Source organism: Aotus nancymaae, unplaced genomic scaffold, assembly GCF_030222135.1.
Source record: "Aotus nancymaae isolate 86718 unplaced genomic scaffold, 86718_ANA_hifiasm-v0.15.2.pri h1tg000090l, whole genome shotgun sequence".
Lineage (NCBI taxonomy): Eukaryota > Metazoa > Chordata > Mammalia > Primates > Aotidae > Aotus > Aotus nancymaae.
Window position 1 is genome coordinate 7,519,686 of NW_026988505.1, and position 25,565 is coordinate 7,545,250.

Here is a 25,565-nt window from a genome sequence, read left to right on the forward strand (position 1 = left end):
CATTCCGGAACTCAGCTGTCCATTGATTCTAGAACCCAGAATCTTTCAGAATGGTAGAATGCTGACCTAGTAGCAATCTGGGTGTCAGACACCTCATCTTCCGGCCAGCAGGAATTTTAGGACTTTAGAATTCCACCACGGTGTGCATTCTAGAATTCAGTCACATTCCGATTCTGGAATGCAGACATTTGGTGCTTCTGGAATTCAGACAGCCTGAGTTCCGGAATGTGGACATTGAATGACTCTCGAGTTCAGACACGCAAGGATTCTAGAGTTTGGCCAACCTGACATTCTGGAACTCAGCCCTCCATTGATTCCAGAACCCAGAGTCATTCAGAATGGTAGAATGCTGACCTAGTAGCATCCTGGACGTCAGACATCTTAACTTCCGGCTAGCAGGCATTTTAGGACTTTAGAATTCTGCCGTGCATTGCATTCTAGAATTCCGCCACATTCCGACTCTGGAATGCAGACATTTGGTGCTTCTGGAATTCAGACACCCTGAGTTCCGGAATGTGGTCATTGAATGACTCTCGAGTTCTGACACGCAAGGATTCTAGAGTTTGGCCACCCTGACATTCTGGAACTCAACCGTCCATTGATACTAGAAACCAGAATCTTTCAGAATGGTAGAATGCTGACCTAGTAGCATTCTGGACGTCAGAAACGTTAAGTTCCATCTAGCAGGCATTTTAGGACTTTAGAATTCTTCCGTGCTGTGCCTTCTTGAATTCCGCCGCATTCCGATTCTGGAATGCAGACATTTGGTGCTTCTGGAATTTAGACACACTGAGTTCTGGAATGTGGACATTGAATGACTCTCGAGTTCAGACATGCAAGGATTCTAGAGTTTGGCCAACCTGACTTTCTGGAACTCAGCCGTCCATTGATTCCAGAACCCAGAGTCATTCAGAATGGTAGAATGCTGACCTGATAGCATTCTGGACGTCAGACATCTTAACTTCCGGCTAGCAGGCATTTTAGGACTTTAGAATTCTGCCATGCATTGCATTCTAGAATTCCGCCACATTCCGACTCTGGAATGCAGACATTTGGTGCTTCTGGAATTCAGACACCCTGAGTTCTTGAATGTGGTCATTGAATGACTCTCGAGTTCTGACACGCAAGGATTCTAGAGTTTGGCCACCCTGACATTCTGGAACTCAACCGTCCATTGATACTAGAAACCAGAATCTTTCACAACGGTAGAATGCTGACCTAGTAGCATTCTGGACATCAGAAACGTTATGTTCCGGCTAGCAGGCATTTTAGGACTTTAGAATTCTTCCGTGCTGTGCCTTCTTGAATTCCGCCACATTCCGATTCTGGAATGCAGACATTTGGTGCTTCTGGAATTCAGACACCCTGAGCTCCAGAATGTGGACATTGAATGACTCTCGAGTTCAGACACGCAAGGATTCTAGAATTTGGCCACCCTGACATTCCGGAGCTCAGCCGTCCATTTATTCTAGAACCCAGAATCTTTCAGAACTGTAGAATGCTGACCTGGTAGCATTCTGGACATCAGACACCTTAACTTCCGGCTAGCAGGCATTTTAGGACTTTAGAATTATGCCCGCCTGTGCATTCTATAATTCCACCACATTCCGATTCTGGAATGCAGACATTTGGTGCTTCTGGAATTCAGATACCCTGAGTTCCGGAATGTGGACATTGAATGACTCTCGAGTTCAGACACGCAAGGATTCTAGAGTTTGGCCACCCTGAATTCCGGAACTCAGCCATCTATTGATTCTAGAACACAGAATCTTTCAAAATGGTAGAATGCTGACCTAGTAGCATCCTGGACGTCAGACACCTTAACTTCCGGCTAGCAGGCATTTTAGGAATTTAGAATTCCCCGTGCTGTGCATTCTAGAATTCCGCCACATTCTGATTCTAGAATGCACATATTTGGTGCTTCTGGAATTCAGACAACCTGAGTTCCGGAATGTGAACATTGAATGACTCTCGAATTCAGACATGCAAGGTTTCTAGAGTTTGGCCAACCTGACAATCTGGAACTCAGCCGTCCATTCATTCTGGAATCCAGAATCTTTCAGAATGGTAGAATGCTGAACAAGTAGCATTCCGGACGTCAGGCACCTTTTCTTTCGGCTAGCAGGCATTTTAGGACTTTAAAATTCCGCCGTGCTGTGCATTCTATAATTCCGCCACATTCCTATTCTAGAATGCAGACATTTGGTTCTTCTGGAATTCAGACACCCTGAGTTCTTGAATGTGGTCATTGAATGACTCTCGAGTTCAGACACGCAAGGATCCTAGAGTTTGGCCACCCTGACATTCAGGAACACAACCGTCCATTGATACTAGAAACCAGAGTCTTTCAGAATGGTAGAATGCTGACCGTGCAGCATTCTGGACGTCAGAAACGTTAAGATCCGTCTAGCAGGAATTTTAGGACTTTAGAATTCTTCCGTGCTGTTCCTTCTTGAATTCCGCCACATTCCGATTCTGGAATGCAGATATTTGGTGCTTCTGGAATTTAGACACACTGAGTTCTGGAATGTGGACATTGAATGACTCTCGAGTTCAGACACGCAAGGATTCTAGAGTTTGGCCAACCTGACATTCTGGAACTCAGCCGTCCATTGATTCCAGAACCCAGAGTCATTCAGAATGGTAGAATGCTGACGTGATAGCATTCTGGACGTCAGACACCTTAACTTCCGGCTAGTAGGCATTTTAGGTCTTTTGAATTCCGCCGTGCATTGCATTCTAGAATTCCGGCACATTCCGACTCTGGAATGCAGACATTTGGTGCTTCTGGTATTCAGACACCCTGAGTTCTTGAATGTGGTCATTGAATGACTCTCAAGTTCTGACACGCAAGGATTCTAGAGTTTGGCCACCCTGACATTCTGGAACTCAACCGTCCATTGATACTAGAAACCAGAATCTTTCAGAACGGTAGAATGCTGACCTAGTAGCATTCTGGACGTCAGAAACGTTAAGTTCCGGCTAGCAGGCATTTTAGGACTTTAGAATTCTTCCGTGCTGTGCCTTCTTGAATTCCGCCACATTCCGATTCTGGAATGCAGACATTTGGTGCTTCTGGAATTCAGACACACTGAGTTCCAGAATGTGGTCATTGAATGACTCTCGAGTTCTGACACGAAAGGATTCTAGAGTTTGGCCACCCTGACATTCCAGAGCTTAGCCATCCATTTATTCTAGAACCCAGAATCTTTCAGAACGGTAGAATGCTGACCTCGTAGCATTCTGGACATCAGACACCTTAACTTCCGGCTAGCAGGCATTTTAGGACTTTAGAATTCTGCCCCCCTGTGCATTGTATAATTCCGCCACATTCCGATTCTGGAATGCAGACATTTGGTGCTTCTGGAATTCAGATACCCTGAGTTCCGGAAACTGGACATTGAATGACTCTCGAGTTCAGACACGCAAGGATTCTAGAATTTGTCCACCCTGAAATACCGGAACTCAGCCGTCCATCGATTCTAGAACCCAGAATCTTTCAGAACTGTAGAATGCTGACCTAGTAGCATCCTGGACGTCAGACACCTTAACTTCCGGCTAGCAGGCATTTTAGGACTTTAGAATTCCCCGTGTTGTGCATTCTAGAATTCCGCCACATTCCGATTCTAGAATGCAGACATTTGGTGCTTCTGGAATTCAGATACCCTGAGTTCCGGAATGTGGAAATTGAATGTCTCTCGAGTTCAGACACGCAAGGATTCTAGAGTTTGGCCGCCCTGACATTCCGGAAGTCAGCAGTCCATTGATTCTAGAACCCAGATTCATTCAGAACGGTAGAATGCTGACCAGGTAGCATTCTGGACGTCAGACACCTTAACTTCCGGCTAGCAGGCATTTAAGACTTTAGAATACCGCCATGCTGTGCATTCTAGAATTCCACCACATTCCGTTTGTAGAATGCAGACATTTGGTGCTTCTGGAATTCACACACCCTGAGTTCCGGAAAGTGGTCATTGAATGACTCTCGATTTCAGATATGCAAGGATTCTAGAGTTTGGCCACCCTGACATTCCGGAGCTCAGTCGTCCATTTATTCTAGAACACAGAATCTTTCAGAACGGTAGAATGCTGACCTGGTAGCATTCTGGACATCAGACACCTTAACTTCCGGCTAGCAGGAATTTTAGGACTTTAGAATTCTGCCCCCCTGTGCATTCTATAATTCCACCACATTCCGATTCTGGAATGCAGACATTTGGTGCTTCTGGAATTCAGATACCCTGAGTTCCGGAATGTGGACATTGAATGACTCTCGAGTTCAGACACGCAAGGATTCTAGAGTTTGTCCACCCTGAAATTCCGGAACTAAGCCGTCCATTGATTCTAGAACCCAGAATCTTTCAGAACTGTAGAATGCTGACGTAGTAGCATCCTGGACGTCAGACACCTTAACTTCCGGCTAGCAGGCATTTTAGGACTTTAGAATTCCCCGTGTTGTGCATTCTAGAATTCCGCCACATTCTGATTCTAGAATGCAGATATTTGGTGCTTCTGGAATTCAGACAACCTGAATTCCGGAATGTGAACATTGAATGACTCTCGAATTCAGACATGCAAGGTTTCTAGAGTTTGGCCAACCTGACCAGCTGGAACTCAGCCGTCCATTGATTCTGGAATCCAGAATCTTTCAGAATGGTAGAATGCTGAACAAGTAGCATTCTGGACGTCAGACACCTTTTCTTTCGGCTAGCAGGCATTTTAGGACTTTAAAATTCCGCCGTGCTGTGCATTCTATAATTCCGCCACATTCCTATTCTAGAATGCAGACATTTGGTTCTTCTGGAATTCAGACACCCTGAGTTCTTGAATGTGGTCATTGAATGACTCTCGAGTTCTGACACGCAAGGATCCTAGAGTTTGGCCACCCTGACATTCAAGAACTCAACCGTCCATTGATACTAGAAACCAGAGTCTTTCAGAATGGTAGAATGCTGACCGTGCAGCAATCTGGACGTCAGAAACGTTAAGATCCGTCTAGCAGGAATTTTAGGACTTTAGAATTCTTCCGTGCTGTTCCTTCTTGAATTCCGCCACATTCCGATTCTGGAATGCAGATATTTGGTGCTTCTGGAATTTAGACACACTGAGTTCTGGAATGTGGACATTGAATGACTCTCGAGTTCAGACACGCAAGGATTCTAGAGTTTGGCCAACCTGACATTCTGGAACTCAGCCGTCCATTGATTCCAGAACCCAGAGTCATTCAGAATTGTAGAATGCTGACGTGATAGCATTCTGGACGTCAGACACCTTAACTTCCGGCTAGTAGGCATTTTAGGACTTTTGAATTCCGCCGTGCATTGCATTCTAGAATTCCGGCACATTCCGACTCTGGAATGCAGACATTTGGTGCTTCTGGTATTCAGACACCCTGAGTTCTTGAATGTGGTCATTGAATGACTCTCAAGTTCTGACACGCAAGGATTCTAGAGTTTGGCCACCCTGACATTCTGGAACTCAACCGTCCATTGATACTAGAAACCAGAATCTTTCAGAACGGTAGAATGCTGACCTAGTAGCATTCTGGACGTCAGAAACGTTAAGTTCCGGCTAGCAGGCATTTTAGGACTTTAGAATTCTTCCGTGCTGTGCCTTCTTGAATTCCGCCACATTCCGATTCTGGAATGCAGACATTTGGTGCTTCTGGAATTCAGACACCCTGAGTTCCGGAATGTGGACATTGAATGTCTCTCGAGTTCAGACACGCAAGGATTCTAGAGTTTGGCCGCCCGGACATTCCGGAAGTCAGCAGTCCATTGATTCTAGAACCCAGATTCATTCAGAATGGTAGAATGCTGACCAGGTAGCATTCTGGACGTCAGACACCTTAACTTCCGACTAGCAGGCATTTAAGACTTTAGAATACCGCCATGCTGTGCATTCTAGAATTCCACCACATTCCGTTTGTAGAATGCAGACATTTGGTGCTTCTGGAATTCACACACCCTGAGTTCCGGAAAGTGGTCATTGAATGACTCTCGATTTCAGATATGCAAGGATTCTAGAGTTTGGCCACCCTGACATTCCGGAGCTCAGTCGTCCATTTATTCTAGAACACAGAATCTTTCAGAACGGTAGAATGCTGACCTGGTAGCATTCTGGACATCAGACACCTTAACTTCCGGCTAGCAGGCATTTTAGGACTTTAGAATTCTGCCCCCCTGTGCATTCTATAATTCCACCACATTCCGATTCTGGAATGCAGACATTTGGTGCTTCTGGAATTCAGATACCCTGAGTTCCGGAATGTGGACATTGAATGACTCTCGAGTTCAGACACGCAAGGATTCTAGAGTTTGTCCACCCTGAAATTCCGGAACTCAGCCGTCCATTGATTCTAGAACCCCGAATCTTTCAGAACTGTAGAATGCTGACGTAGTAGCATCCTGGACGTCAGACACCTTAACTTCCGGCTGGCAGGCATTTTAGGACTTTAGAATTCCCCGTGTTGTGCATTCTAGAATTCCGCCACATTCTGATTCTAGAATGCAGATATTTGGTGCCTCTGGAATTCAGACAACCTGAGTTCCGGAATGTGAACATTGAATGACTCTCGAATTCAGACATGCAAGGTTTCTAGAGTTTGGCCAACCTGACAATCTGGAACTCAGCCGTCCATTGATTCTGGAATCCAGAATCTTTCAGAATGGTAGAATGCTGAACAAGTAGCATTCTGGACGTCAGACACCTTTTCTTTCGGCTAGCAGGCATTTTAGGACTTTAAAATTCCGCCGTGCTGTGCATTCTATAATTCCGCCACATTCCTATTCTAGAATGCAGACATTTGGTTCTTCTGGAATTCAGACACCCTGAGTTCTTGAATGCGGTCATTGAATGACTCTCGAGTTCTGACACGCAAGGATCCTAGAGTTTGGCCACCCTGACATTCCGGAACTCAACCGTCCATTGATACTAGAAACCAGAATCTTTCAGAACGGTAGAATGCTGACCTAGTAGCATTCTGGACGTCAGAAACGTTAAGTTCCTGCTGGCACGCATTTTAGGACTTTAGAATTCTTCCGTGCTGTGCCTTCTTGAATTCCGCCACATTCCGATTCTGGAATGCAGACATTTGGTGCTTCTGGAATTCAGACACCCTGAGTTCCAGAATGTGGACATTGAATGACTCTCGAGTTCAGACACGCAAGGATTCTAGAGTTTGGCCACCCTGACATTCCGGAGCTCAGCCGTCCCTTGATTCTAGAACACAGAGTCATTCAGAACGGTGGAATGGTGACCTGGTAGCATTCTGGACGTCAGACACCTTAACTTCTGGCTAGCAGGCATTTAAGACTTTAGAATACCACCGTGCTGGCATTCTAGAATTCTGCCACATACCGATTCTGGAATGCAGACCTTTGGTGCTTCTTGAATTCAGACACCCTGAGTTCCGGATTGTGGACATTGAATGGCTCTCGAACTCAGACACGCAATTATTCTCGAGTTTGGCCACCCTGAAATTCCGGAACTCAGCCGTCCTTTGATTCTAGAACCCAGAATCTTTCGGAACGGTAGAATGCTGACCTAGTAGCATTCTGGACGTCAGACAATTTAACTTCCGGCTAGCAGGCATTTTAGGACTTTAGATTTCCCCGTGTTGTGCATTCTAGAATTCCGCCACATTCCGATTCTAGAATGCAGACATTTGGTGCTTCTGGAATTCAGAACACCCTGAGTTCCGGAATGTGGACACTGAATGACTCTCGAGTTCAGACACGCAAGGATTCTAGAGTTTGGCCACCCTGACATTCCGGAACTCAGCCGTCCTTTGATTCTAGAACCCAGAAACTTTCAGCACGGTAGAATACTGACCTGGTAGCATTCTGGACGTCAGACACCTTAACTTCCGGTTAACAGTCATTTTAGGACTTTAGAATTCCTCCATGCTGTGCATTCTGGAATTCTGCTACTTTCCAATACTAGATTGCAGACATTTGGTGCTTCTAGAATTCTGACACCCTGAGTTCCGGAATGTGGACATTGAATGATACTCGAGTTCAGACATGCAAGGATTTTATAGTTTGGCCAATCTGACATTCTGGAACTGAGCCATCCATTGATTCTAGAACCCAGAATCTTTCAGAACAGTATAATGCTGAACTAGTAGCATTCTGGACGTCAGACACCTTATCTTCCGGCTAGCAGGGATTTTAGGACTTTAGAATCCCGCCATTCTGTGCATTCTAGAATTCCAGCACATTCCGATTCTAGAATGCAGACATTTGGTGCTTCTGGGAGTCAGACACCCTGAGTTGCGGAATGTGGACATTGAATGACTCTCGAGTTCAGACACGCAAGGATTCTAGGGTTTGGCCACCCTGACATTCCGGAACTCAGCCGTCCATTGATTCTAGAACCCAGAACCTTTCAGAACGGTAGAATACTGATCTAGTAGCATTCTGGAAGTCAGACACCTTAACTTCAGGCTAGCAGGCATTTTAGGATGTCAGTATTCCGCCGTGCTGTGCATTCTAGAATTCCGCCACATTCCGTTTCTAGAATGAAGACATTCGGTTGTTCTGGAATTCAGACACCCTGAGTTCTGGAATGTGGACATTGAATGACTCTCGAGTTCAGACACTCAAGGGTTCTAGAGTTTGGCCAGCCTGAAATTGCGGAACTCAGCCGTCTATTGATTCTAAAACCCAGAAGTTTTCAGAACGGTAGAATGCTGACCTAGTAGCATTCTGGACTTCAGACACCTTAACTTCTGGCTAGCAGGCATTTTAGGACTTTAGAATTCCCCGTGTTGTGCATTCTAGAATTCTGCCACATTCCGATTCTGGAATACAGACATTTGGTGCTTCTGGAATTCAGACACCCTGAGTTCCATATTATGGACATTGAATGACTCTCGAAATCAGACACACTTGGATTCTAGAATTTGGCCACCCTGACATTCTGTAACTCAGCCGTCCATTGATTCCAGAACCCAGAATCTTTCAGAACGGTAGAATGCTGACCTAGTGGCATTCTGAACGTCAGACACCTTATCTTCTGGCTAGCAGGAATTTTAGGACTTTAGAATTCCCCCGTGCTGTGCATTCTAGAATTCCGCTGCATTCCAATTCTACAATGCAGACATTTGTTGCTTCTGGAATTCAGACAACCTGAGTTCCGGAATGTGGACACTGAATGACTCTCGAGTTCAGACACGCAAGGATTCTAGAGTTTGGCCACCCTGACATTCTGGAACTCAGCCGTCCATTGATTCCAGAACCCTGAATCTTTGAGAACGGTAGAATGCTGACCAAGTAGCATTCTGGAGGTCAGACACCTTAACATCCGGCTAGCAGTCATTTTAGGACGTTAGTGTTCCGCCATGCTGTGCATTCTAGAACTCGGCCACGTTCCGTTTCTAAAATGAAGTCATATGGTGCTTCTGGAATTCAGTCACCCTGAGTTCCGGAATGTGGACATTGAATGACTGTCGAGTTCAGACACGCAAGTATTCTAGGGTTTGGCCATCTTGACATTCCGGAACGCAGCCGTTCATTGATTTTAGAACCCAGAATCTTTCAGAACGGTAGAATGCTAGCCTAGTAGCATTCTTGATGTCAGACACATTTTATTCCGGCTAGCAGGAACTTTAGGACATTAGAATTCCACCATGCTCTGCATTCTAGAATTCCGCCACATTCCGAATCTGGAATGCAGACATTTGGTGCTTCTGGAATTCAGACACCCTAAGTTCCGGAATGTGGAAATTGAATGACTCTCGAGTTCAGACACGCAAGCATTCTAGAGTTTGGCCACTCTAAGTATAAGGAACTCTGCTGTCCATTTATTCTAGAACCCAGAATCTTTCAGAACGGTAGAATGCTGACCTAGTAGCATTCTGGACGTCAGACACCTTATCTTCCGGCTAGCAGGCATTTTAAGACTTTAGAATTCCCTCTGTTGTTCATTCTAGAATTCCGCCACATTCCGAATCTAGAATACAGACATTTGGCGCTTCTGGAATTCAGACACCCTGAGTTCAGGAATGTGGACATTGAATGACTCTCAAGTTCAGAAACGCAAGCATTCTAGAGGTTGGCCACCGTGACATTCCGGAACTCAGCCGTCCATTGATTCTAGAACCCAGAATCTTTCAGAATGGTAGAATGCTGACCTAGTAGCAAACTGGGTGTCAGACAACTCATCTTCCGGCCAGCAGGAATTTTAGGACTTTAGAATTCCGCCACGGTGTGCATTCTAGAATTCAGTCACATTCCGATTCTAGAATGCAGACATTTGGTGCTTCTGGAATTCAGACAGCCTGAGTTCCGGAATGTGGACATTGAATGACTCTCGAGTTCAGACACGCAAGGATTCTAGAGTTTGGCCAACCTGACATTCTGGAACTCAGCCGTCCATTGATTCCAGAACCCAGAGTCATTCAGAATGGTAGAATGCTGACCTAGTAGCATCCTGGACGTCAGACATCTTAACTTCCGGCTAGCAGGCATTTTAGGACTTTAGAATTCTGCCGTGCATTGCATTCTAGAATTCTGCCACATTCCGACTCTGGAATGCAGACATTTGGTGCTTCTGGAATTCAGACACCCTGAGTTCCGGAATGTGGTCATTGAATGACTCTCGAGTTCTGACACGCAAGGATTCTAGAGTTTGGCCACCCTGACATTCTGGAACTCAACCGTCCATTGATACTAGAAACCAGAATCTTTCAGAACGGTAGAATGCTGACCTAGTAGCATTCTGGACATCAGAAACGTTATGTTCCGGCTAGCAGGCATTTTAGGACTTTAGAATTCTTCCGTGCTGTGCCTTCTTGAATTCCGCCACATTCCGATTCTGGAATGCAGACATTTGGTGCTTCTGGAATTCAGACACCCTGAGTTCCAGAATGTGGACATTGAATGACTCTCGAGTTCAGACATGCAAGGATTCTAGAGTTTGGCCACCCTGACATTCCGGAGCTCAGCCGTCCATTTATTCTAGAACCCAGAATCTTTCAGAACTGTAGAATGCTGACCTGGTAGCATTCTGGACATCAGACCCCTTAACTTCCGGCTAGCAGGCATTTTAGGACTTTAGAATTCTGCCCCCCTGTGCATTGTATAATTCCGCCACATTCCGATTCTGGAATGCAGACATTTGGTGCTTCTGGAATTCAGATACCCTGAGTTCCGGAAACTGGACATTGAATGACTCTCGAGTTCAGACACGCAAGAATTCTAGAATTTGTCCACCCTGAAATACCGGAACTCAGCCGTCCATCGATTCTAGAACCCAGAATCTTTCAGAACTGTAGAATGCTGACCTAGTAGCATCCTGGACGTCAGACACCTTAACTTCCGGCTAGCAGGCATTTTAGGACTTTAGAATTCCCCGTGTTGTGCATTCTAGAATTCCGCCACATTCCGATTCTAGAATGCAGACATTTGGTGCTTCTGGAATTCAGACACCCTGAGTTCCGGAATGTGGACATTGAATGTCTCTCGAGTTCAGACACGCAAGGATTCTAGAGTTTGGCCGCCCTGACATTCCGGAAGTCAGCAGTCCATTGATTCTAGAACCCAGATTCATTCAGAACGGTAGAATGCTGACCAGGTAGCATTCTGGACGTCAGACACCTTAACTTCCGGCTAGCAGGCATTTAAGACTTTAGAATACCGCCATGCTGTGCATTCTAGAATTCCACCACATTCCGTTTGTAGAATGCAGACATTTGGTGCTTCTGGAATTCACACACCCTGAGTTCCGGAAAGTGGTCATTGAATGACTCTCGATTTCAGATATGCAAGGATTCTAGAGTTTGGCCACCCTGACATTCCGGAGCTCAGTCGTCCATTTATTCTAGAACACAGAATCTTTCAGAACGGTAGAATGCTGACCTGGTAGCATTCTGGACATCAGACACCTTAACTTCCGGCTAGCAGGCATTTTAGGACTTTAGAATTCTGCCCCCCTGTGCATTCTATAATTCCACCACATTCCGATTCTGGAATGCAGACATTTGGTGCTTCTGGAATTCAGATACCCTGAGTTCCGGAATGTGGACATTGAATGACTCTCGAGTTCAGACACGCAAGGATTCTAGAGTTTGTCCACCCTGAAATTCCGGAACTCAGCCGTCCATTGATTCTAGAACCCAGAATCTTTCAGAACTGTAGAATGCTGACCTAGTAGCATCCTGGACGTCAGACACCTTAACTTCCGGCTAGCAGGCATTTTAGGACTTTAGAATTCCCCGTGCTGTGCATTCTAGAATTCCGCCACATTCTGATTCTAGAATGCAGATATTTGGTGCTTCTGGAATTCAGACAACCTGAATTCCGGAATGTGAACATTGAATGACTCTCGAATTCAGACATGCAAGGTTTCTAGAGTTTGGCCAACCTGACAATCTGGAACTCAGCCATCCATTGATTCTGGAATCCAGAATCTTTCAGAATGGTAGAATGCTGACCAGGTAGCATTCTGGACGTCAGACACCTTTTCTTTCGGCTAGCAGGCATTTTAGGACTTTAAAAATCCGCCGTGCTGTGCATTCTATAATTCCGCCACATTCCTATTCTAGAATGCAGACATTTGGTGCATGTGGAATTCATACACCCTGAGTTCCGGAATGTGGACATTGAATGACTCTCGAGTTCAGACATGCAAGGATTCTAGAGTTTGGCCACCCTGAATTCCGGAACTCAGCCATCTATTGATTCTAGAACCCAGAATCTTTCAGAACGGTAGAATGCTGACCTAGTAGCATTCTGGACGTCAGACACCTTATCTTCCGGCTAGCAGGCATTTTAAGACTTTAGAATTCCCTGTGTTGTTCATTCTAGAATTCCGCCACATTCCGAATCTAGAATACAGACATTTGGCGCTTCTGGAATTCAGACACCCTGAGTTCAGGAATGTGGACATTGAATGACTCTCAAGTTCAGAAACGCAAGCATTCTAGAGGTTGGCCACCCTGACATTCCGGAACTCAGCTGTCCATTGATTCTAGAACCCAGAATCTTTCAGAATGGTAGAATGCTGACCTAGTAGCAATCTGGGTGTCAGACACCTCATCTTCCGGCCAGCAGGAATTTTAGGACTTTAGAATTCCACCACGGTGTGCATTCTAGAATTCAGTCACATTCCGATTCTGGAATGCAGACATTTGGTGCTTCTGGAATTCAGACAGCCTGAGTTCCGGAATGTGGACATTGAATGACTCTCGAGTTCAGACACGCAAGGATTCTAGAGTTTGGCCAACCTGACATTCTGGAACTCAGCCCTCCATTGATTCCAGAACCCAGAGTCATTCAGAATGGTAGAATGCTGACCTAGTAGCATCCTGGACGTCAGACATCTTAACTTCCGGCTAGCAGGCATTTTAGGACTTTAGAATTCTGCCGTGCATTGCATTCTAGAATTCCGCCACATTCCGACTCTGGAATGCAGACATTTGGTGCTTCTGGAATTCAGACACCCTGAGTTCCGGAATGTGGTCATTGAATGACTCTCGAGTTCTGTCACGCAAGGATCCTAGAGTTTGGCCACCCTGACATTCTGGAACTCAACCGTCCATTGATACTAGAAACCAGAATCTTTCAGAATGGTAGAATGCTGACCTAGTAGCATTCTGGACGTCAGAAAAGTTAAGTTCCATCTAGCAGGCATTTTAGGACTTTAGAATTCTTCCGTGCTGTGGCTTCTTGAATTCCGCCACATTCCGATTCTGGAATGCAGACATTTGGTGCTTCTGGAATTTAGACACACTGAGTTCTGGAATGTGGACATTGAATGACTCTCGAGTTCAGACATGCAAGGATTCTAGAGTTTGGCCAACCTGACTTTCTGGAACTCAGCCGTCCATTGATTCCAGAACCCAGAGTCATTCAGAATGGTAGAATGCTGACCTGATAGCATTCTGGACGTCAGACATCTTAACTTCCGGCTAGCAGGCATTTTAGGACTTTAGAATTCTGCCATGCATTGCATTCTAGAATTCCGCCACATTCCGACTCTGGAATGCAGACATTTGGTGCTTCTGGAATTCAGACACCCTGAGTTCTTGAATGTGGTCATTGAATGACTCTCGAGTTCTGACACGCAAGGATTCTAGAGTTTGGCCACCCTGACATTCTGGAACTCAACCGTCCATTGATACTAGAAACCAGAATCTTTCACAACGGTAGAATGCTGACCTAGTAGCATTCTGGACATCATAAAAGTTATGTTCCGGCTAGCAGGCATTTTAGGACTTTAGAATTCTTCCGTGCTGTGCCTTCTTGAATTCCGCCACATTCCGATTCTGGAATGCAGACATTTGGTGCTTCTGGAATTCACACACCCTGAGTTCCGGAATGTGGTCATTGAATGACTCTCGATTTCAGATATGCAAGGATTCTAGAGTTTGGCCACCCTGACATTCCGGAGCTCAGTCGTCCATTTATTCTAGAACACAGAATCTTTCAGAATGGTAGAATGCTGACCTGGTAGCATTCTGGACATCAGACACCTTAACTTCCGGCTAGCAGGCATTTTAGGACTTTAGAATTATGCCCCCCTGTGCATTCTATAATTCCACCACATTCCGATTCTGGAATGCAGACATTTGGTGCTTCTGGAATTCAGATACCCTGAGTTCCGGAATGTGGACATTGAATGACTCTCGAGTTCAGACACGCAAGGATTCTAGAGTTTGTCCACCCTGAAATTCCGGAACTCAGCCGTCCATTGATTCTAGAACCCAGAATCTTTCAGAACTGTAGAATGCTGACGTAGTAGCATCCTGGACGTCAGACACCTTAACTTCCGGCTAGCAGGCATTTTAGGACTTTAGAATTCCCCGTGTTGTGAATTCTAGAATTCCGCCACATTCTGATTCTAGAATGCAGATATTTGGTGCTTCTGGAATTCAGACAACCTGAATTCCGGAATGTGAACATTGAATGACTCTCGAATTCAGACATGCAAGGTTTCTAGAGTTTGGCCAACCTGAAAATCTGGAACTCAGCCGTCCATTGATTCTGGAATCCAGAATCTTTCAGAATGGTAGAATGCTGAACAAGTAGCATTCTGGACGTCAGACACCTTTTCTTTCGGCTAGCAGGCATTTTAGGACTTTAAAATTCCGCCGTGCTGTGCATTCTATAATTCCGCCACATTCGTATTCTAGAATGCAGACATTTGGTTCTTCTGGAATTCAGACACCCTGAGTTCTTGAATGTGGTCATTGAATGACTCTCGAGTTCTGACACGCAAGGATCCTAGAGTTTGGCCACCCTGACATTCCGGAACTCAACCGTCCATTGATACTAGAAACCAGAGTCTTTCAGAATGGTAGAATGCTGACCGTGCAGCAATCTGGACGTCAGAAACGTTAAGATCCGTCTAGCAGGAATTTTAGGACTTTAGAATTCTTCCATGCTGTTCCTTCTTGAATTCCGCCACATTCCGATTCTGGAATGCAGATATTTGGTGCTTCTGGAATTTAGACACACTGAGTTCTGGAATGTGGACATTGAATGACTCTCGAGTTCAGACACGCAAGGATTCTAGAGTTTGGCCAACCTGACATTCTGGAACTCAGTCGTCCATTGATTCCAGAACCCAGAGTCATTCAGAATGGTAGAATGCTGACGTGATAGCATTCTTGACGTCAGACACCTTAACTTCCGGCTAGTAGGCATTTTAGGACTTTTGAATTCCGCCGTGCATTGCATTCTAGAATTCCGGCACATTCCGACTCTGGAATGCAGACATTTGGTGCTTCTGATATTCAGACACACTGAGTTCTTGAATGTGGTCATTGAATGACTCTCAAGTTCTGACACGCAAGGATTCTAGAGTTTGGCCACCCTGACATTCCAGAGCTTAGCCATCCATTTATTCTAGAACCCAGAATCTTTCAGAACGGTAGAATGCTGACCTCGTAGCATTCTGGACATCAGACACCTTAACTTCCGGCTAGCAGGCATTTTAGGACTTTAGAATTCTGCCCCCCTGTGCATTGTATAATTCCGCCACATTCCGATTCTGGAATGCAGACATTTGTTGCTTCTGGAATTCAGATACCCTGAGTTCCGGAAACTGGACATTGAATGACTCTCGAGTTCAGACACGCAAGGATTCTAGAATTTGTCCACCCTGAAATACCGGAACTCAGCCGTCCATCGATTCTAGAACCCAGAATCTTTCAGAACTGTAGAATGCTGACCTAGTAGCATCCTGGACGTCAGACACCTTAACTTCCGGCTAGCAGGCATTTTAGGACTTTAGAATTCCCCGTGTTGTGCATTCTAGAATTCCGCCACATTCCGATTCTAGAATGCAGACATTTGGTGCTTCTGGAATTCAGACACCCTGAGTTCCGGAATGTGGACATTGAATGTCTCTCGAGTTCAGACACGCAAGGATTCTAGAGTTTGGCCGCCCTGACATTCCGGAAGTCAGCAGTCCATTGATTCTAGAACCCAGATTCATTCAGAACGGTAGAATGCTGACCAGGTAGCATTCTGGACGTCAGACACCTTAACTTCCGGCTAGCAGGCATTTAAGACTTTAGAATACCGCCATGCTGTGCATTCTAGAATTCCACCACATTCCGTTTGTAGAATGCAGACATTTGGTGCTTCTGGAATTCACACACCCTGAGTTCCGGAAAGTGGTCATTGAATGACTCTCGATTTCAGATATGCAAGGATTCTAGAGTTTGGCCACCCTGACATTCCGGAGCTCAGTCGTCCATTTATTCTAGAACACAGAATCTTTCAGAACGGTAGAATGCTGACCTGGTAGCATTCTGGACATCAGACACCTTAACTTCCGGCTAGCAGGCATTTTAGGACTTTAGAATTCTGCCCCCCTGTGCATTCTATAATTCCACCACATTCCGATTCTGGAATGCAGACATTTGGTGCTTCTGGAATTCAGATACCCTGAGTTCCGGAATGTGGACATTGAATGACTCTCGAGTTCAGACACGCAAGGATTCTAGAGTTTGTCCACCCTGAAATTCCGGAACTCAGCCGTCCATTGATTCTAGAACCCCGAATCTTTCAGAACTGTAGAATGCTGACGTAGTAGCATCCTGGACGTCAGACACCTTAACTTCCGGCTGGCAGGCATTTTAGGACTTTAGAATTCCCCGTGTTGTGCATTCTAGAATTCCGCCACATTCTGATTCTAGAATGCACATATTTGGTGCTTCTGGAATTCAGACAACCTGAGTTCCGGAATGTGAACATTGAATGACTCTCGAATTCAGACATGCAAGGTTTCTAGAGTTTGGCCAACCTGACAATCTGGAACTCAGCCGTCCATTGATTCTGGAATCCAGAATCTTTCAGAATGGTAGAATGCTGAACAAGTAGCATTCTGGACGTCAGACACCTATTCTTTCGGCTAGCAGGCATTTTAGGACTTTAAAATTCCGCCGTGCTGTGCATTCTATAATTCCGCCACATTCCTATTCTAGAATGCAGACATTTGGTTCTTCTGGAATTCAGACACCCTGAGTTCTTGAATGTGGTCATTGAATGACTCTCGAGTTCTGACACGCAAGGATCCTAGAGTTTGGCCACCCTGACATTCCGGAACTCAACCGCCCATTGATACTAGAAACCAGAATCTTTCAGAACGGTAGAATGCTGACCTAGTAGCATTCTGGACGTCAGAAACGTTAAGTTCCTGCTGGCACGCATTTTACGACTTTAGAATTCTTCCGTGCTGTGCCTTCTTGAATTCCGCCACATTCCGATTCTGGAATGCAGACATTTGGTGCTTCTGGAATTCAGACACCCTGAGTTCCAGAATGTGGACATTGAATGACTCTCGAGTTCAGACACGCAAGGATTCTAGAGTTTGGCCACCCTGACATTCCGGAGCTCAGCCGTCCCTTGATTCTAGAACCCAGAATCTTTCAGCACGGTAGAATACTGACCTGGTAGCATTCTGGACGTCAGACACCTTAACTTCTGGCTAGCAGGCATTTAAGACTTTAGAATACCACCGTGCTGGCATTCTAGAATTCTGCCACATACCGTTTCTGGAATGCAGACCTTTGGTGCTTCTTGAATTCAGACACCCTGAGTTCCGGATTGTGGACATTGAATGGCTCTCGAACTCAGACACGCAATTATTCTCGAGTTTGGCCACCCTGAAATTCCGGAACTCAGCCGTCCTTTGATTCTAGAACCCAGAATCTTTCGGAACGGTAGAATGCTGACCTAGTAGCATTCTGGACGTCAGACAATATAACTTCCGGCTAGCAGGCATTTTAGGACTTTAGAATTCCCCGTGTTGTGCATTCTAGAATTCCGCCACATTCCGATTCTAGAATGCAGACATTTGGTGCTTCTGGAATTCAGAACACCCTGAGTTCCGGAATGTGGACACTGAATGACTCTCGAGTTCAGACACGCAAGGATTCTAGAGTTTGGCCACCCTGACATTCCGGAACTCAGCCGTCCTTTGATTCTAGAACCCAGAATCTTTCAGCACGGTAGAATACTGACCTGGTAGCATTCTGGACGTCAGACACCTTAACTTCCGGTTAACAGTCATTTTAGGACTTTAGAATTCCTCCATGCTGTGCATTCTGGAATTCTGCTACTTTCCAATACTAGATTGCAGACATTTGGTGCTTCTAGAATTCTGACACCCTGAGTTCCGGAATGTGGACATTGAATGATTCTCGAGTTCAGACATGCAAGGATTTTATAGTTTGGCCAATCTGACATTCTGGAACTGAGCCATCCATTGATTCTAGAACCCAGAATCTTTCAGAACAGTATAATGCTGAACTAGTAGCATTCTGGACGTCAGACACCTTATCTTCCGGCTAGCAGGGATTTTAGGACTTTAGAATCCCGCCATTCTGTGCATTCTAGAATTCCATCACATTCCGATTCTAGAATGCAGACATTTGGTGCTTCTGGGAGTCAGACACCCTGAGTTGCGGAATGTGGACATTGAATGACTCTCGAGTTCAGACACGCAAGGATTCTAGGGTTTGGCCACCCTGACATTCCGGAACTCAGCCGTCCATTGATTCTAGAACCCAGAACCTTTCAGAACGGTAGAATACTGATCTAGTAGCATTCTGGAAGTCAGACACCTTAACTTCAGGCTAGCAGGCATTTTAGGATGTCAGTATTCCGCCGTGCTGTGCATTCTAGAATTCCGCCACATTCCGTTTCTAGAATGAAGACATTCGGTTGTTCTGGAATTCAGACACCCTGAGTTCTGGAATGTGGACATTGAATGACTCTCGAGTTCAGACACTCAAGGGTTCTAGAGTTTGGCCAGCCTGAAATTGCGGAACTCAGCCGTCTATTGATTCTAAAACCCAGAAGTTTTCAGAACGGTAGAATGCTGACCTAGTAGCATTCTGGACTTCAGACACCTTAACTTCTGGCTAGCAGGCATTTTAGGACTTTAGAATTCCCCGTGTTGTGCATTCTAGAATTCTGCCACATTCCGATGCTGGAATACAGACATTTGGTGCTTCTGGAATTCAGACACCCTGAGTTCCATATTATGGACATTGAATGACTCTCGAAATCAGACACACTTGGATTCTAGAATTTGGCCACCCTGACATTCTGTAACTCAGCCGTCCATTGATTCCAGAACCCAGAATCTTTCAGAACGGTAGAATGCTGACCTAGTGGCATTCTGAACGTCAGACACCTTATCTTCTGGCTAGCAGGCATTTTAGGACTTTAGAATTCTGTCGTGCTGTGCATTCTAGAATTCCGCTGCATTCCAATTCTACAATGCAGACATTTGGTGCTTCTGGAATTCAGACAACCTGAGTTCCGGAATGTGGACACTGAATGACTCTCGAGTTCAGACACGCAAGGATTCTAGAGTTTGGCCACCCTGACATTCTGGAACTCAGCCGTCCATTGATTCCAGAACCCTGAATCTTTGAGAACGGTAGAATGCTGACCAAGTAGCATTCTGGAGGTCAGACACCTTAACATCCGGCTAGCAGTCATTTTAGGACGTTAGTGTTCTGCCGTGCTGTGCATTCTAGAACTCGGCCACGTTCCGTTTCTAAAATGAAGTCATATGGTGCTTCTGGAATTCAGTCACCCTGAGTTCCGGAATGTGGACATTGAATGACTGTCGAGTTCAGACACGCAAGTATTCTAGGGATTGGCTATCTTGACAATCCGGAACGCAGCCGTTCATTGATTTTAGAACCCAGAATCTTTCAGAACGGTAGAATGCTAGCCTAGTAGCATTCTTGATGTCAGACACATTTTATTCCGGCTAGCAGGAACTTTAGGACATTAGAATTCCACCATGCTCTGCATTCTAGAATTCCGTCACATTCCGAATCTGGAATGCAGACATTTGGTGCTTCTGGAATTCAGACACCCTAAGTTACGGAATGTGGAAATTGAATGACTCTCGAGTTCAGACACGCAAGCATTCTAGAGTTTGGCCACTCTAAGTATAAGGAACTCTGCTGTCCATTTATTCTAGAACCCAGAATCTTTCAGAAAGGTAGAATGCTGACCTAGTAGCATTCTGGACGTCAGACACCTTATCTTCCGGCTAGCAGGCATTTTAAGACTTTAGAATTCCCTGTGTTGTTCATTCTAGAATTCCGCCACATTCCGAATCTAGAATACAGACATTTGGCGCTTCTGGAATTCAGACACCCTGAGTTCAGGAATGTGGACATTGAATGACTCTCAAGTTCAGAAACGCAAGCATTCTAGAGGTTGGCCACCCTGACATTCCGGAACTCAGCCGTCCATTGATTCTAGAACCCAGAATCTTTCAGAATGGTAGAATGCTGACCTAGTAGCAATCTGGGTGTCAGACACCTCATCTTCCGGCCAGCAGGAATTTTAGGACTTTAGAATTCCGCCACGGTGTGCATTCTAGAATTCAGTCACATTCCGATTCTAGAATGCAGACATTTGGTGCTTCTGGAATTCAGACAGCCTGAGTTCCGGAATGTGGACATTGAATGACTCTCGAGTTCAGACACGCAAGGATTCTAGAGTTTGGCCAACCTGACATTCTGGAACTCAGCCGTCCATTGATTCCAGAACCCAGAGTCATTCAGAATGGTAGAATGCTGACCTAGTAGCATCCTGGACGTCAGACATCTTAACTTCCGGCTAGCAGGCATTTTAGGACTTTAGAATTCTGCCGTGCATTGCATTCTAGAATTCTGCCACATTCCGACTCTGGAATGCAGACATTTGTTGCTTTTGGAATTCAGACACCCTGAGTTCCGGAATGTGGTCATTGAATGACTCTCGAGTTCTGACACGCAAGGATTCTAGAGTTTGGCCACCCTGACATTCTGGAACTCAACCGTCCATTGATACTAGAAACCAGAATCTTTCAGAACGGTAGAATGCTGACCTAGTAGCATTCTGCACGTCAGAAACGTTAAGTTCCATCTAGCAGGCATTTTAGGACTTTAGAATTCTTCCGTGCTGTGCCTTCTTGAACTCCGCCACATTCCGATTCTGGAATGCAGACATTTGGTGCTTCTGGAATTTAGACACACTGAGTTCTGGAATGTGGACATTGAATGACTCTCGAGTTCAGACACGCAAGGATTCTAGAGTTTGGCCAACCTGACATTCTGGAACTCAGCCGTCCATTGATTCCAGAACCCAGAGTCATTCAGAATGGTAGAATGCTGACCTGATAGCATTCTGGACGTCAGACATCTTAACTTCCGGCTAGCAGGCATTTTAGGACTTTAGAATTCCGCCGTGCATTGCATTCTAGAATTCCGCCACATTCCGACTCTGGAATGCAGACATTTGGTGCTTCTGGAATTCAGACACCCTGAGTTCTTGAATGTGGTCATTGAATGACTCTCGAGTTCTGACACGCAAGGATTCTAGAGTTTGGCCACCCTGACATTCTGGAACTCAACCGTCCATTGATACTAGAAACCAGAATCTTTCAGAACGGTAGAATGCTGACCTAGTAGCATTCTGGACATCAGAAACGTTATGTTCCGGCTAGCAGGCATTTTAGGAGTTTAGAATTCTTCCGTGCTGTGCCTTCTTGAATTCCGCCACATTCCGATTCTGGAATGCAGACATTTGGTGCTTCTGGAATTCAGACACCCTGAGTTCCAGAATGTGGTCATTGAATGACTCTCGAGTTCTGACACGAAAGGATTCTACAGTTTGGCCACCCTGACATTCCAGAGCTTAGCCGTCCATTTATTCTAGAACCCAGAATCTTTCAGAACGGTAGAATGCTGACCTCGTAGCATTCTGGACATCAGACACCTTAACTTCCGGCTAGCAGGCATTTTAGGACTTTAGAATTCTGCCCCCCTGTGCATTGTATAATTCCGCCACATTCCGATTCTGGAATGCAGACATTTGGTGCTTCTGGAATTCAGATACCCTGAGTTCCGGAAACTGGACATTGAATGACTCTCGAGTTCAGACACGCAAGAATTCTAGAATTTGTCCACCCTGAAATACCGGAACTCAGCCGTCCATCGATTCTAGAACCCAGAATCTTTCAGAACTGTAGAATGCTGACCTAGTAGCATCCTGGACGTCAGACACCTTAACTTCCGGCTAGCAGGCATTTTAGGACTTTAGAATTCCCCGTGTTGTGCATTCTAGAATTCCGCCACATTCCGATTCTAGAATGCAGACATTTGGTGCTTCTGGAATTCAGACACCCTGAGTTCCGGAATGTGGACATTGAATGTCTCTCGAGTTCAGACACGCAAGGATTCTAGAGTTTGGCCGCCCTGACATTCCGGAAGTGAGCAGTCCATTGATTCTAGAACCCAGATTCATTCAGAACGGTAGAATGCTGACCAGGTAGCATTCTGGACGTCAGACACCTTAACTTCCGGCTAGCAGGCATTTAAGACTTTAGAATACCGCCATGCTGTGCATTCTAGAATTCCACCACATTCCGTTTGTAGAATGCAGACATTTGGTGCTTCTGGAATTCACACACCCTGAGTTCCGGAAAGTGGTCATTGAATGACTCTCGATTTCAGATATGCAAGGATTCTAGAATTTGGCCACCCTGACATTCCGGAGCTCAGTCGTCCATTTATTCTAGAACACAGAATCTTTCAGAACGGTAGAATGCTGACCTGGTAGCATTCTGGACATCAGACACCTTACTTCCAGCTAGCAGGCATTTTAGGACTTTAGAATTATGCCCCCCTGTGCATTCTATAATTCCACCACATTCTGATTCTGGAATGCAGACATTTGGTGCTTCTGGAATTCAGATACCCTGAGTTCCGGAATGTGGACATTGAATGACTCTCGAGTTCAGACACGCAAGGATTCTAGAGTTTGTCCACCCTGAAATTCCGGAACTAAGCCGTCCATTGATTCTAGAACCCAGAATCTTTCAGAACTGTAGAATGCTGACCTAGTAGCATCCTGGACGTCAGACACCTTAACTTCCAGCTAGCAGGCATTTTAGGACTTTAGAATTCCCCGTGCTGTGCATTCTAGAATTCCGCCACATTCTGATTCTAGAATGCAGATATTTGGTGCTTCTGGAATTCAGACAACCTGAATTCCGGAATGTGAACATTGAATGACTCTCGAATTCAGACATGCAAGGTTTCTAGAGTTTGGCCAACCTGACCAGCTGGAACTCAGCCGTCCATTGATTCTGGAATCCAGAATCTTTCAGAATGGTAGAATGCTGAACAAGTAGCATTCTGGACGTCAGACACTTTTTCTTTCGGCTAGCAGGCATTTTAGGACTTTAAAATTCTGCCGTGCTGTGCATTCTATAATTCCGCCACATTCCTATTCTAGAATGCAGACATTTGGTGCATGTGAAATTCAGACACCCTGAGTTCCAGAATGTGGACATTGAATGACTCTCGAGTTCAGACACGCAAGGATTCTAGAGTTTGGCAACCCTGAATTCCGGAACTCAGCCATCTATTGATTCTAGAACCCAGAATCTTTCAGAATGGTAGAATGCTGACCTAGTAGCATTCTGGACGTCAGACACCTTATCTTCCGGCTAGCAGGCATTTTAAGACTTTAGAATTCCCTGTGTTGTTCATTCTAGAATTCTGCCACATTCCGAATCTAGAATACAGACATTCGGCGCTTCTGGAATTCAGACACCCTGAGTACAGGAATGTGGACATTGAATGACTCTCAAGTTCAGAAAAGCAAGCATTCTAGAGGTTGGCCACCCTGACATTCTGGAACTCAGCCGTCCATTGATTCTAGAACCCAGAATCTTTCAGAATGGTAGAATGCTGACCTAGTAGCAATCTGGGTGTCAGACACCTCATCTTCCGGCCAGCAGGAATTTAAGGACTTTAGAATTCCGCCACGGTGTGCATTCTAGAATTCAGTCACATTCCGACTCTGGAATGCAGACATTTGGTGCTTCTGGAATTCAGACACCCTGAGTTCTTGAATGTGGTCATTGAATGACTCTCGAGTTCTGACACGCAAGGATTCTAGAGTTTGGCCACCCTGACATTCTGGAACTCAACCATCCATTGATACTAGAAATCAGAATCTTTCAGAACGGTAGAATGCTGACCTAGTAGCATTCTGGACATCAGAAACGTTATGTTCCGGCTAGCAGGCATTTTAGGACTTTAGAATTCTTCCGTGCTGTGCCTTCTTGAATTCCGCCACATTCCGATTCTGGAATGCAGACATTTGGTGCTTCTGGAATTCAGACACCCTGAGTTCCAGAATGTGGACATTGAATGACTCTCGAGTTCTGACACGCAAGGATTCTAGAGTTTGGCCACCCTGACATTCCAGAGCTTAGCCGTCCATTTATTCTAGAACCCAGAATCTTTCAGAACGGTAGAATGCTGACCTCGTAGCATTCTGGACATCAGACACCTTAACTTCCGGCTAGCAGGCATTTTAGGACTTTAGAATTCTGCCCCCCTGTGCATTGTATAATTCCGCCACATTCCGATTCTGGAATGCAGACATTTGGTGCTTCTGGAATTCAGATACCCTGAGTTCCGGAAACTGGACATTGAATGACTCTCGAGTTCAGACACGCAAGAATTCTAGAATTTGTCCACCCTGAAATACCGGAACTCAGCCGTCCATCGATTCTAGAACCCAGAATCTTTCAGAACTGTAGAATGCTGACCTAGTAGCATCCTGGACGTCAGACACCTTAACTTCCGGCTAGCAGGCATTTTAGGACTTTAGAATTCCCCGTGTTGTGCATTCTAGAATTCCGCCACATTCCGATTCTAGAATGCAGACATTTGGTGCTTCTGGAATTCAGACACCCTGAGTACCGGAATGTGGACATTGAATGTCTCTCGAGTTCAGACACGCAAGGATTCTAGAGTTTGGCCGCCCTGACATTCCGGAAGTCAGCAGTCCATTGATTCTAGAACCCAGATTCATTCAGAACGGTAGAATGCTGACCAGGTAGCATTCTGGACGTCAGACACCTTAACTTCCGGCTAGCAGGCATTTAAGACTTTAGAATACCGCCATGCTGTGCATTCTAGAATTCCACCACATTCCGTTTGTAGAATGCAGACATTTGGTGCTTCTGGAATTCACACACCCTGAGTTCCGGAAAGTGGTCATTGAATGACTCTCGATTTC